This window comes from Coffea arabica, chromosome 11e, assembly GCF_036785885.1.
Source record: "Coffea arabica cultivar ET-39 chromosome 11e, Coffea Arabica ET-39 HiFi, whole genome shotgun sequence".
NCBI classification, from domain to species: Eukaryota; Viridiplantae; Streptophyta; class Magnoliopsida; order Gentianales; family Rubiaceae; genus Coffea; species Coffea arabica.
The window spans coordinates 20,271,018-20,283,933 of record NC_092331.1 but is presented as its reverse complement, the minus strand read 5'-3'; the positions used below and the strand labels follow the sequence as shown (position 1 = coordinate 20,283,933).

At 37.7% G+C, this 12,916-nt stretch overlaps 1 long non-coding RNA gene across 1 annotated transcript; it reads left to right on the top strand.

The window, feature by feature from the left end:
• The first annotated feature begins 1,416 nt into the window (after positions 1 to 1,416).
• LOC113717867 (uncharacterized) lies at positions 1,417 to 7,285 on the top strand. The gene is made up of 3 exons (XR_003454536.2): positions 1,417 to 2,003; positions 6,351 to 6,414; positions 7,097 to 7,285. It is a non-coding gene; the product is annotated as an uncharacterized lncRNA (long non-coding RNA).
• Positions 7,286 to 12,916: the final 5,631 nt, after the last annotated feature.

Sequence of the window (12,916 nt, the reverse complement as noted above, 5' to 3'; positions counted from 1 at the left end):
TTTTTGTAATCTTCATACCTTTAAAAATATGGAGCAACCGTATGTCATAGAAACTTTTGAATGTCACCTTTAAAAATGATGTATTTTAGCATCCTTAAAATAAATTCCTTTTCCATCTTTAAAATTCATCTAGAATTTTAATTACATACTTGTTATTCAAAAAATTAATAAATGTTATATTTATCTTAAAACAAGTATACATAATCTATTTTCTTATTAACTAATGTTTTTGAATCTTAATTACTTGGTGTTTAGATACACAAATTTATCACAAAATCTGCAAATTAAAAGTCAAATTTTAAAAAATTTGACGCCAAACCTTGGAACAGTGCTAGGTATCATAGTGGATTAAACTAGACATTTATTATGAATACTTAAGAATTAGCCTATACCATGATAAATTTTAGTAGAAAAGTGTTCAATGGAATGGATGAGAGAGCATGCTTGTGCAAAGATTTATATAAATTTGTTCATCTATTGTCACAAAGGCATAATTTATGGAACAGATGACCTTTAAAAGTGCATACTTATTTAGTTTGTTAGGTTACTAACGATCTATCTTGAGTGAAAGCAAGAAGCTTTACTTTGAAATGCTAAAGTGCATCTTATTAAATGTTCACATGATTGTAATTCTCTAAACTTATTAAGAGATCAACAATTTGCAGAAGTAGAGACTCCTAAAAATATGTAAATTTATTTTTATTTTTCTTATGTTTATGGTATTGAGAAAAACATCATTTCTTGTGTATGGGCTCTCATATTTCTTAAAAACCTAAATAGAAAGAATGTTGGTGAGTAAAGAGATAGATGAAAATATACTTTTGATGTAATAGTATGAGCATGCCACAACGTACCAAGCAATCAAGAATGTCAACATACAAGCCACATGCACCAAACAAAAATCAAACTTATATAATTAAACATTCTCAAATTCTAATTATTGAATAAGCATCAAGGCATACAATAATCAAAATACTTGATATACATAACCACACTAAATTCTATATCCTTGAAATTAGAAATTATGTACTAATACATTTAATAGCTATAGACACTAAAATTTTTTCAAAATTTTTTTCCAAAAAAAGTCATATTTATTTTTATTGTTTAAATAATCATTTTTATTTTTGTATTATTTGTAGAAAAAAGGAGAAATGAAAATGAAAAAATTAGAGATTTTCTTTTGTTTCAAACCCAATCAAATTCTAACCAAAAGCCCAATAAAAAATTCCACCCAAAACCTAACCGAAAATCCCCCCCAAAATCCAACAAAAGTCCAAGGCGAAACAGGACAAGGCCCATTGGCCCATTTCTCTTCTCCTCCCAAAAAAAAAAAAAAAAAACGCAGCTTTATGTGTGCAAGCGCAATATTCTTTTTCTTCCTTTGCACCAGAGCAATAGTACAAGAATAACAGCTGGTTTTGAGGCAATTAAAATTTGTTTTTGCTTCCCATTTCTTTCTTCCTAAGATTAACTACTAATACACCTCATCATGCAAAATCCATGAAGCAGCAGCTGTCAAAATAATCAAATGGACCCAAAAATAGCCACATAAACCCCTTTCCTTTGAATCTCAGCCATTCTTCTTAGGTTTTAGTTTTCTGTCCCATTTAAAATAGCTAGCGGCACTGGTTTTAGGGAGGGGAGAGAGTTAGGAAAGCGAAAAAGTAACAAAAGCCAGAAATGGGCAGAAAAGAAAAATTTTCTGGAAAAAAAGCTGTGCACAGGGCTGATGAATCAGGCCTGGTTCTGACCAAAATTCGACTTCAATTAGAGCCCTTTAAGTGAGATATTTGTTTTTCCACCATCTACGATCATCAGGGAACAACTTTTGTGAAAATTTTTATAAAAAATGTCTCTAGATCCTTCGAATCAAGGCTCAAATTCACTGCTTCGTCACCTCTTGAATCTCTGCCACAAGAACCTGTTTACTTCATTTCCAGCATTTGGGTGCGTTTTTGTTGAGGCATCTCACGTTTATCCGACTCCATAAAGCATCAGAGGTAACTTTATTCATTCTTCTCTTTCCATATAAGCTTGGATCCGCATTTAGATCTATTAAATAGCAACTCCAATGCCTTTGTCGCACATGTTTTATTTTTATTTTCTGTTTTTCTCTTCTTTTTGCGGTCCATTAGTTTAGATTCATATTACATAATCTTGTGTTAAATCTTGTATTTGGATGTTTGGATCCTGCGTTGATGCTTGGGTCGTATAATCTTGTGCGTAATTGGACCCGACACTTTTGTAATCATTTTGGATGTTGTATTTGCAAGTTTCCTGGGTTTGCTGAACCTTCAAAACTCTTCACCAGTTTGCTGACTTTGCATTGATGATAATGAATGTTTGCATCTTGCCCCTTAATTTTGGTATAATTATACTAAGGCCCAGAATTTGTGAAAAATGAATGAATTTCTTCCTTTTTCAAGTCTTTATTTTCTTTTGTCTTGTGCATGTTTCGAGTGAATTATTTCTGGTCTATAGAGCATGACCGGGCCTTTGGATAAAATTTGTGGGATTTAGATTTTTTAATTAGACAATTTTAGGAAATAATGAAAATAGTTTTGGTAAATGGGCTATGGCTTGGGTTTGTGGTTGGATTTTGAGATTAAAGCACAATACCTTTGTTAAGCTTGAGCATGCTAGAATAAGTTAGCCTAGATGTTTTTCTCAATAAGACGATCTTGCTTAATTTTCTTGGGTCGAAGTGGTTCGACCCAAACTAAACTAGAAGAAGAAAAGGCACATGTCATTTTTTTTTCTTTCTTTTTTGTTATGTAATATTAGCAAATCAGAAATAAATTTTGCAATTTGGTCCCAAATCTATTGAATAATTTTATTGTGGCCCTAAAATTTTGAATTTCTTTCACTTAGGTCCTTAATTTAATTACATTTTGGTCTCTAAACTTTATTTTTACTTAAATTTGTCCCTAATATTTTAAGAATTATAAATTGACCCATAAACTTTCTAATTTTTATAATTTAGTCCCTAATTTTTATTATTTCTTAATTACAATTGGTTATCTTTTTTAATTGCTAATTATGCTTCATTAATGTGCATTTAATGTGTAAAGTTTAGATATTTTGTGTTTATTTTATATTTTTTCTAATAATAAGGGGAATTTAGTATATGTCTACATTCTCTTTTAAAGTGTTGTCAATTAAATTGATGCATTAATTTGTTTGTTAATTTTGAAAAAGTAGACAACTCTCTTTTCCCCTCACTTAGTTGTTGTTTCAAAAGGGAGATACCACTATTATCCTTTAAATTCCTCTTATGTGCTCCTACATCTTTGTATGTTTTATGTATTTTTTCCTTTTATTTTTTTATTTTAACATTTTTTTTTCATTTTATGCTTTTTTATTTAATTTAGATTTTATGATCATTTGGAGGCATTTAAATGCCCAAATGGTAATAGATAGGTAATATTTTCTTGTGCAAGAAATGTAATTAGATAGGCGATACAATATATAGGTTTTATTTTGCAAAAAATGTAATTAGCTAGATGAATGTAATAGATAGGTTAGATAGATTTATTATCTTATATTTCCCCTTTTAGATTGTAGTTAGGGCCCTCAATGCAATAGTTAGGTCTTGTGTGCTCATGTGTTTATGTACTTATGTATTTTATTTGTTTTCTCTAGAGTTTTGTATCTAGATAATATGCCTATTTATTATGTGTTTTATGTGCTTTATATGTTTATTTACTTTAATTATGCTTTATATGCTTTATTTATTTATAATGAGTGCATGACATCATCATACTAGCCCAACGCTAGTTGTGGCTTTTCTCTCGATTTCTCACTAGCCTAACGCTAGTGAGGACTTGTAGAAATAGTCTAGTCCAATGCTAAACCCTTTAGACTATCTTTGCGCTAGATTCATACTTTGTGTGATTTTATTGCATTTCATCCATTTTTTCAACTATTAGGTTATTTCCATTTGCATGGTATACCGTATACCCTGTTATTCTTTTATTCCTATGTACACAAATTATACCATTTAGACCTGTATTTCATTTAGATAATTAGAAAAATAGGTTAGTCCATTTGCTTATTTAGATTAGAAGAGTCACTCTTCGAATAAGGAAATGGATGAGTATGGCTTTTTTTTTTTTTTTTTAATCTTAGCACGCTATTACCCTTCTATAAGAAGAAAAATTGTGTCACGAATTTTAGTCCTCCGCACTCATTATATTTCTTTCCTTCTTTTAGGTTATGTATGTTTATCTGTATATCATAATTTTCTTTTTTGTGAGTATCATTTTTTGCATATTTGTGACCTTTTCAAGGAATTATTTCTGGACTTCACAATTAATGTAATTTACACCAATTAAATTTCGAAAAGATATTTCATTCCTCTCGATACCCCTTAGGTCTAAGTTTACAACCATACAGAAGCATCCAAATATGATAAGTTTTGTAGGTTATATTAGAAAAATTTTTGTTAAATCTTGCAACAAACCTTGGTTAGATTGAAAGGATGTCTTAGATTTGAGTTAATCAAACCTTTGCCTTCTATTTCTTCAACCGTGACTCCCAAACTCATTTTTTCTTATTTTCGAATACCTGGAGTAATAAAAAAGGGTTTTATTTTATTTTATTTTTGATCAAAATATTTTTAGGTGACTAGGTATACCTAAAACTCAATATCAAGTTGCGATTCTCATTTTCTTAAGAAACCCTTTTTAGACTTTAGACTAAATTTGGACCCAAACTGTTGCGTTATTTAAAGTTCGATTTTAGGCCCTTTTCACTTATTTTGTAAAATAAAAGACATATTTTCTTTGCAAATATCTTTTTATTTCAAAAAATGGGGCGTGATAATAACTTGTAGTGCTTCTAAAAAAAATAAACACCAAGCAAGTAATACTTGAGCAAATCTACACATTTCATGCTTGCTTTTAGTCCAAATGTCATAAAAATTTTAGGGCATGGGAAGAATGTTTACCCCATATCGAATTTGCATGTAATCGAACTATGCATTCTACTACCCAATATTCACCATTCAAGGTTGTTTATGGTTTTAAGCCAGTAACACCTTTAGATTTTGTGCCTTTACCTGTTTCTGAGTGTGAGAACTCGAAAATTTTCTTATTTTCTAGGCTTTATTTTATTTATTTTCACGCATTTTCTATATTTTCCTTATTAGGAAAATTTTTTAGATAATTTTTATGAGTAAATATAGTTTTTAAATCATTTTTCTAGTATAAGTTAGTTCATGAGAAATTAGAAGTGTATACTGGGCGTGAGACCCGCTAGTGCGGTAAGTGCAATAAAATTCGGCCAATTAGGTTAAGTTTTGTACACAGGGATTAATTTACTAGGTGTTAAGAGGTAATTAGAGGTCACCTAGATGGATTAACATTGGAGAGACAAAAGGATAGCTTTGAACCAAAAAGGTGACAAGTGTCACTTTGAGATTTGATCTTGTACTTTGACCATCTTACCCAACTTTACTAAATACCAAAAATTAACCCAAAATTCATCACTTTCTTCATCCATTTGGCCGAGCTCCATAGAGAGAAAAGAGAGGAAAAACCTTCAACTTTCTTCATCCCAATCTTGCTCAATCTTATAATCTAACCGATAAAACTCCAACTTTCTCCATAAAAATCATTTGTAAGGTAGGATTAAGGTAGTTGGTGGAGTGGTTTGGAAAGAGGAGGTGCTAAGTTGCTTCTTTTCTTGAGTTTACAAGGTGAGTGGCCAAGAAATTCTTCCTTTGTTCTTAATAATGGTTTACTAATGACTTGTGGTAGCTAAAGATGTTATTTTGTGGAAGATTTGGTGATTTTTAATAGAGTTTGATGAATTTATGATTTTATTCATGATTTTTCTGATTTTATATGATAAGTGATGGTTGGCCATGGATGATGGCTTGGTATGGTCTAAAGTGGTGCTTTGGTGTGTTAATTGTAGTTATTTGCGGAAAATTTCTGGTTTGTGCGAAAAATTTCAGATTTAGGGTTTTGAATTTGGCCTTTTCTAGGGTTATTATGGAACTCTTGAATTGGCTTTGTTTAAAGGGTATTGTAACCCTAATAAGGGGTATTGAATGGCAGAGGACTCGTACTTGTAGTTGTGGTTGTGTTGGTTGAAAATGAAGGATGAATTGTAGGATGGAAATCTGAAATTTTAAGTGGAAATGCTGTCCAAATCTTAGGTCCCTATGATTTCTTGGAATTGGGCTGCCTAGAGTGTTAGTTAATGACTTTGGGGTTATCTAAACCTTTAGCACCAAGTGTTCCTTATATTACTTTCAAGTTATTTTGGCTTTACATTAGTGATATGTGGTTTGGGGTTATGACTCGTATTCGAGTCTCATTGTGTTTTCTTGAATGTTTTAGGGTGTGCCGGTGACTCAAGGCGATCGTTGGGTGGAAATTTGTGAAAACTCTCTTTGTTTGATTGGTGAGTGTACTACTCACATGATTGTTACTTCATGGCTTTGTTATACTTGAAATCTATGATTTGAATGCTTGTGTATACTGCTGAGATTGGTTGAAACGAGGGTGTACTTTATCACTCTCGCACTCTATGGCTTATGTGACTGTTTACTGTATCAATTGAATGTCTCTTGAATATACTTGAACCGGTGTCGTTTGGACATGTATCCAACGACTTTTACTGTTGACTCTGAGCTCAACCCTATTGGCGGTCGATTGACTCGAGCCAGCAAAGGCATGGTCGAGGAGATTGATAAGCCATGGGGACTGTTTCTATGGAATCATTGGGTATGAGACTCTTGATTCCGGTATACTCGAGTATTACCATTTTGAACTAGTTGGAGTTCGGGCCTGGTAGGGGTATGTGAGGTGGAAGGAAATTGAAGAAAGTGGAGTCTACAGTATTGGTTACTCCTTAGGCATTGACGGAGGGTCAACAGGGTGAGATCAAGTACGGCAAGCGAGGAAAAGAGCTCTTGAGAGCCATTCGTATCCTTTTAAAAATCTTTATTGAAATGTGGTGTTAGTTGACTCACTTATTGAATGTATTTGGATTGAGTAGCTTGGTGCTTATATGAACTTCGTTACGTGGGTGATGGTACCTCATTGGGCGAAAGCTTACTCTATTGCCTTTGTTTTCCTTACAGGGATATGAATAACTTTTGGGAGACTGTGGTTTTGAAGCAGAGTTGAGCTAGATTACTATTCTTTTGTATAGCTCCTTGATGGTTGGAAAACCTTAAGTGTATTTTGATTCAACATTTCCTTTTGGGTTGTAAATTTGCAACTATACGTGTATAAACGTGTTTGGTAATGCTCATGTGTTATTTTGGTTTGTAAAGGTTAAATTTCAAGGTTTATATGATTTGTTGGTAATCGGTTGGGTTTCGGACAGGATCGGATTTTGAACGACAAAAGAAAATTTTTGGCGGGAATGGCACAGGGGAATTCGGCCGCAAATCCGGCCAGATCCTGGTCGAATTTTTGGCCGCATTGTCTTGGAATTTTGGAATTTTGAATTCGGGCAGTTGGTCACTACCTCCAATCCAGCCAATAATCCGGCCAGATTCCGGCCGAATTGTGACGTGGCCGGCACTATTCATGTGCTGGTCCGATTTTTCATTTTATGTTTCGTGATTTTGATTCGTTTGAGCGCGCTAATATCTTCCGGAACATCTTCGATTATAAATAACTGTCTTAGTAGTCCTGACGAGAGTTGGGCAGGCAGTCCGCTAACCCTTTTGGTACGCCTTAGGGGAATGTGAGGCTGTCACAGGTGATATCAGAGCCTAAGTTAGGAATGACTTAGGCAAGTTTGAATTTTGTTCCTTAGGATCTGTGAGGGAAGTGTTAAGGTACCGTTAAGTGTGATTATGTTTACATTGTCTAAGATATGAACCCATTTGCTATTCTTGTAGGCCATGACTGGATCAAGTAGAGAGGGCGGGGGTGAACCGCCTCAGCGACGCCCTCGCGTTATCGATTATCAAGAAAGGCCGAGAGGTCCGATCTGACTTTGGTATACCGCTAGTTGGGATCGTCGTTGTAACCGTTGCCGGAACCAGTCTTACGTTGATCATGTGGTTGTGGCGGTGCTACGCGAACGGAGGAGGCTTAGACGAGCCGTCGCCAGGGATCACACGGAGATACTTAGGCTGAGAGGCATCACGAGGATGCATGCGGACCGGATAGGGGAGCTCCGAGAGGACATAGCTAGGAAGCAAGAACGAACTAATGCTTTTAGAGAGCAGCTGCAGGGGGTCAACCATCGTCTGACCAATGTCGTTCGAGAGGTTAGAGACCGTTCCGACGGCATTATTAACGAGTGTGAGGCGCTAATCCAAGGTGTGATTGGCGCCAACGAGCAAGTGGAGGCTCCTAGTGACGATACACCTGGAGAAGGGAGTACCCCTAGTTTTAGCCAAGGGGAAGAGTCTGTGGCATCTGTAGGGAACTAGGCTAGAACTCTTTTGAACTACTTTTGATCCCATGGGAACAGTAGATCAGGGAAAGAACTTTTAGCTAGCCATTTTTGTACGTTTGGACTAGCTTGTATATATAACTTTTGATGACGCCGTTATCTCATGGAATTTTTCTGTTTGTATTTGACTGACTGTTAATGTGTGACTTGTTTGATACTGTTGGGTGATATGTATATATATTTTGATTGCGAATATCTTTTGGCTCCTTATTTACGTTTACCGTAATCTTTAATGTTATATTTACGTTTTACCCTAGATTGACTAAACTCCATGGAATGCACCTGTAGTGGACGTGGTCGTGGTCGCGGAGTTAGGCAACCCACGACTGAAGGGGGTACTAGGGGAACCATGTCTGAACCAAATCCTGAACCTAAGGTCGATCAGAATGTGCAAGTGGCTGCAGCCATTCAACGAATGACCGACTTGTTGGCTCATGTGGTGGAGCAATAGGGTCAAAACCCTAATCTCAACCCTGAAAACCCTGGTAATCATGTGAAAAGCGAGGATAGGGCCCTCGAAAGGTTTCAAAAATTTTTTTCACCGAAGTTTATTGGAGGGCCCGATCCGGATGAGACCGAAAGATGGCTAGAAAAGATGGCAGACATCTTTGCTGCCCTACATTATACGGAGGAGAGGTAGTTGACTTTTGCTGTCTTCCAACGGGAAGGGGCGGCCCATTCCTGGTGGAACGTAATAAGACAGAAATGGGACCGAGAACAAAAGCCCAGGACATGGGTGAACTTCATGAGGGAGTTCAACGCTAAATTCTTCCCTCCTCTAGTTCAAGAATGGAAGGAAGACGAATTTATCTGGCTTCGTCAGGGGACCCAGACTGTCGCCGAGTACGAGAGCCATTCACGCGACTGTCAAAATTTGCGCCCGAACTCATTATGACCGAACAACGAAGGATAAGGTGCTTTGTCCAGGGCTTGAACGTGGAGATCCAGAAGGATCTAGCTGTAGCCCAGATTAACGCCTTTAGTGATGCAGTGAAGAAGGCTCAACGAGTAGAGAATGCTAGGCTACAAGTGAGAAACTTCCAGGCGAAAAAGCGAGGATTTCCTGGAAGCAGTTCGGGGCAGGGGGATAAGAGTACTCCTCCCAAGTTTGGACGGGAAACTGGAGGAGGAAGGATGTCGGGAATGTCACGAGGGGGCCCGTCCCGAGGTGGCCAAGTTGGGAGAGGCCAAAGAGGAGGTTTCCAAAAAGGCTCAGCTTCTGCATCTCGCAGACCCTGCGGGTATTACGGAAAGCCAAATCACGCGGAGGACAATTGCTAGAAGAAGGAGGCAAAGTGTTTACATTGCGGAAGTGCAGACCACCAGTTTGCCATTTGTCCGATTCTATCACGAGATGGAAGGAGAAGCCAGCAATCGACAAGACCAATTCTGAACCGGCTAAGGTGGAAGGGACCAAACCCAAGGTAGCGGCTCGAGTGTATTCACTGGAGCTACAACAGGTCCCCGATTCTTCTGAAGTTGTGGAAGGTACGATTCCTGGATTCCACCGATTGTGAAAGTATTAATAGATCCCGGTGCTACTCATTCATTTGTCAATCCCAATTTTATGTGCGGAATAGATATAAAACCTGCTAGTTTACCCAATGACCTGGAAGTTAGTACTCCTACGGGAGATCATCGTTTGGTCGCTAGTATGGTTTATAAGGATTGCGAAGTTTGGGTAGGAGAGAGGAAGTTGTTAGGGGATTTGATAAGCCTGTCTATTAAGGGGTATGATGTAATATTAGGCATGGACTAGTTAGCCAGGTATAATGCTCAACTTGACTGTAAGAAGAAGGTGGTAGAATTCCGTATTCCTGGGGAGGCGACCTTAAGGTTAGATATAAGGGGTAGGTTAGCCTCATCTGCCTTGATCTCGGGTATTCGGGCTAAGAAATTGCTAAGTAGAGGGGTGCAAGGGTTTTTAGTCTTTCTAATCAATACCCCTACAGATAAATTGAAGTTAGAGGATGTGCACGTAGTGAAGGAATATCCAGACGTATTTTCTAGTGAGTTAATAGTCCTACCTCCGGAGAGAGATAGAATTCAAAATTGATCTAGTACCAGGAACGTCACCTATCTTTAAAATCCCGTATCGGATGGCACCTGCTGAGCTTAAGGAACTGAAATTGCAGTTACAAGACCTTTTGGAGCGGGGGTTCATTCGAGAGAGTGTGTCTTCTTGGGGAGCCCCTGTGTTGTTTGTGAAATAAAAGGATGGGAATTTGCGAATATATATAGACTATCGAGGGCTAAATAATGTAACGGTTAAAAATAAGTATCCATTGCCCCATATTGATGAGTTGTTTGACCAGTTGCAAGGAGCAGTGGTCTTTTCGAAATTAGACCTCCGACAGGGATACTATAAACTACTGATCAGGAAGGAAGACATACCAAAAACTGCCTTCAATTCGAGATATGGGCACTATGAATTTCGCGGTTATGCCCTTTGGGTTGACCAATGTCCCTGCCGTTTTTATGGATTTAATGCATAGGATTTTTAAACCCTATTTGGATCGATTTGTAGTTGTTTTTATTGATGACATTTTGGTCTACTCAAAGATTCGAGAGGAGCATGAGCAACACTTAAGAATCGTTTTGCAAATCTTAAGAGAGCATCAGTTGTATGCCAAGTTTTGGCTGGAGAAAATTTTTTTCTTAGAGCATGTAATTTCTCAAGAGGGTATCACTGTTGACCCGGCGAAAGTAGAGGCCGTGACTGATTGGAAAAGGCCAGAAAATTCCACAGAGATTCGTAGTTTTTTAGGGTTGGCTTGGTACTATAGGCACTTTATTAAGGACTTTTCCAAGCTTGCCGGTCCTTTGACCGACCTGACGAAGAAACATGGTCGTTTTATATGGGATGCCAAGTGTGAGGCAAGTTTTCAAGAGCTAAGAGAAGATTAACCATGGCACCGATTCTAGCTTTGCCTAATGGAATAGATGGTTTTACCATTTATACTGACGCTTCGCGGGAAGGTCTGGAGTGTGTGCTGATGCAAAATCAGAATGTGATATCGTTTGCCTCAAGGAAATTGAAACCCCACGAGCAGAACTACCCAACCCATGATCTGGAGTTAGCCACAGTTGTTTTCGCTCTGAAAAAGTGGAGACACTATCTATACGGGGTAACTTTCGAGGTTTACTCAGACCATAAAAGCCTTAGATATCTCTTCTCACAGAAGGAATTGAATATGAGGTAGCGACAGTGGATGAAATTTCTGGAGGACTACGACTGCACCATTAACTATTATCCGGGAAAAGCTAACGTAGTGGCCGATGCCTTGAGTCGAAAGACTCAAGTAGCGGAGTTAATGATTAAGGAGTGAGATCTGTTAGAATCGGTTTGTGAGTGGAAACCCTGTCTTGAAAGTCATAAGGTGATTTTTGGTAATGTTAAAATAACGTCCACTCTACTGGAGCGGGTTAAAGAGGTCCAGAAGGAAGATTCTATGGTACGAAAGTGGGGAGAGAAAGTGAAAAAAGGGGAATTGGTAGATTTCAATCTAAGTCCTGAGGGAATTTTGAAATACCGAAACTGAGTGGTGGTGCCTAAAGATGAAATGTTAAAGAAGGAGATCTTAGAGGAATCTCATCGGTCCAAGTACACGATCCATCCGGGTAGTAGCAAAATGTACCAGGACCTAAAAGAAGCCTATTGGTGGGATAACATGAAGAAGGAAATTGCTCAATACGTGCAAAAATGTCTCATCTGCCAACAAGTTAAGGCGGAACATCAAAAACCATCTGGATTGTTACAATCTCTTGAGATACCCGAATGGAAGTGGGAAAACATTACAATGGACTTCGTTTCAGATTTGCCGCGAACGCAACGAGTACATGATGCCGTTTGGGTGATCGTCGATCGGTTAACCAAATCGGTCCATTTCTTGCCGGTAAACATGAAGTATTCTATGGACAAATTGACTCAGGTGTATATGGATGAGATCGTAAGACTACATGGAGTCCCTGTGAGCATCGTTTCGGATAGAGATCCTCGGTTTGTGTCTAGGTTTTGGTAGAAATTTCAAGAGACCTTGGGTACTAAATTCAACCTTAGTACCACTTATCATTTCCAGACGGATGGACAATCGGAGCGGACAATTCAAACTTTCAAGTTTATGTTAAGGACTTGTATTCTAGATTTTGTGGGTAACTGGGGTCAACATATGACCTTAGTAGAGTTTGCTTACAATAACAGTTACCATTCGTCAATTCAAATGGCCCCATACGAAGCGCTTTACGGGAGAAAGTGCCGGTCACCGATCTATTGGGAGGAAGTCGGTGAAAGGAAGGTTCTAGATCCAACAACTATTCCATGGATGGAGGATGCACGAGAAAAAGTCAAGTTGATACGACAAAGACTCCAAACATCTCAAAACCGACAAAAGAGCTACGCGGACAATCGAAGAAAAGATCTGGAGTTCGAAGTTGGGGACCTTGTTTTTCTTAAGGTCACACCGTTACGAAGCGTCACGGCGGGCAG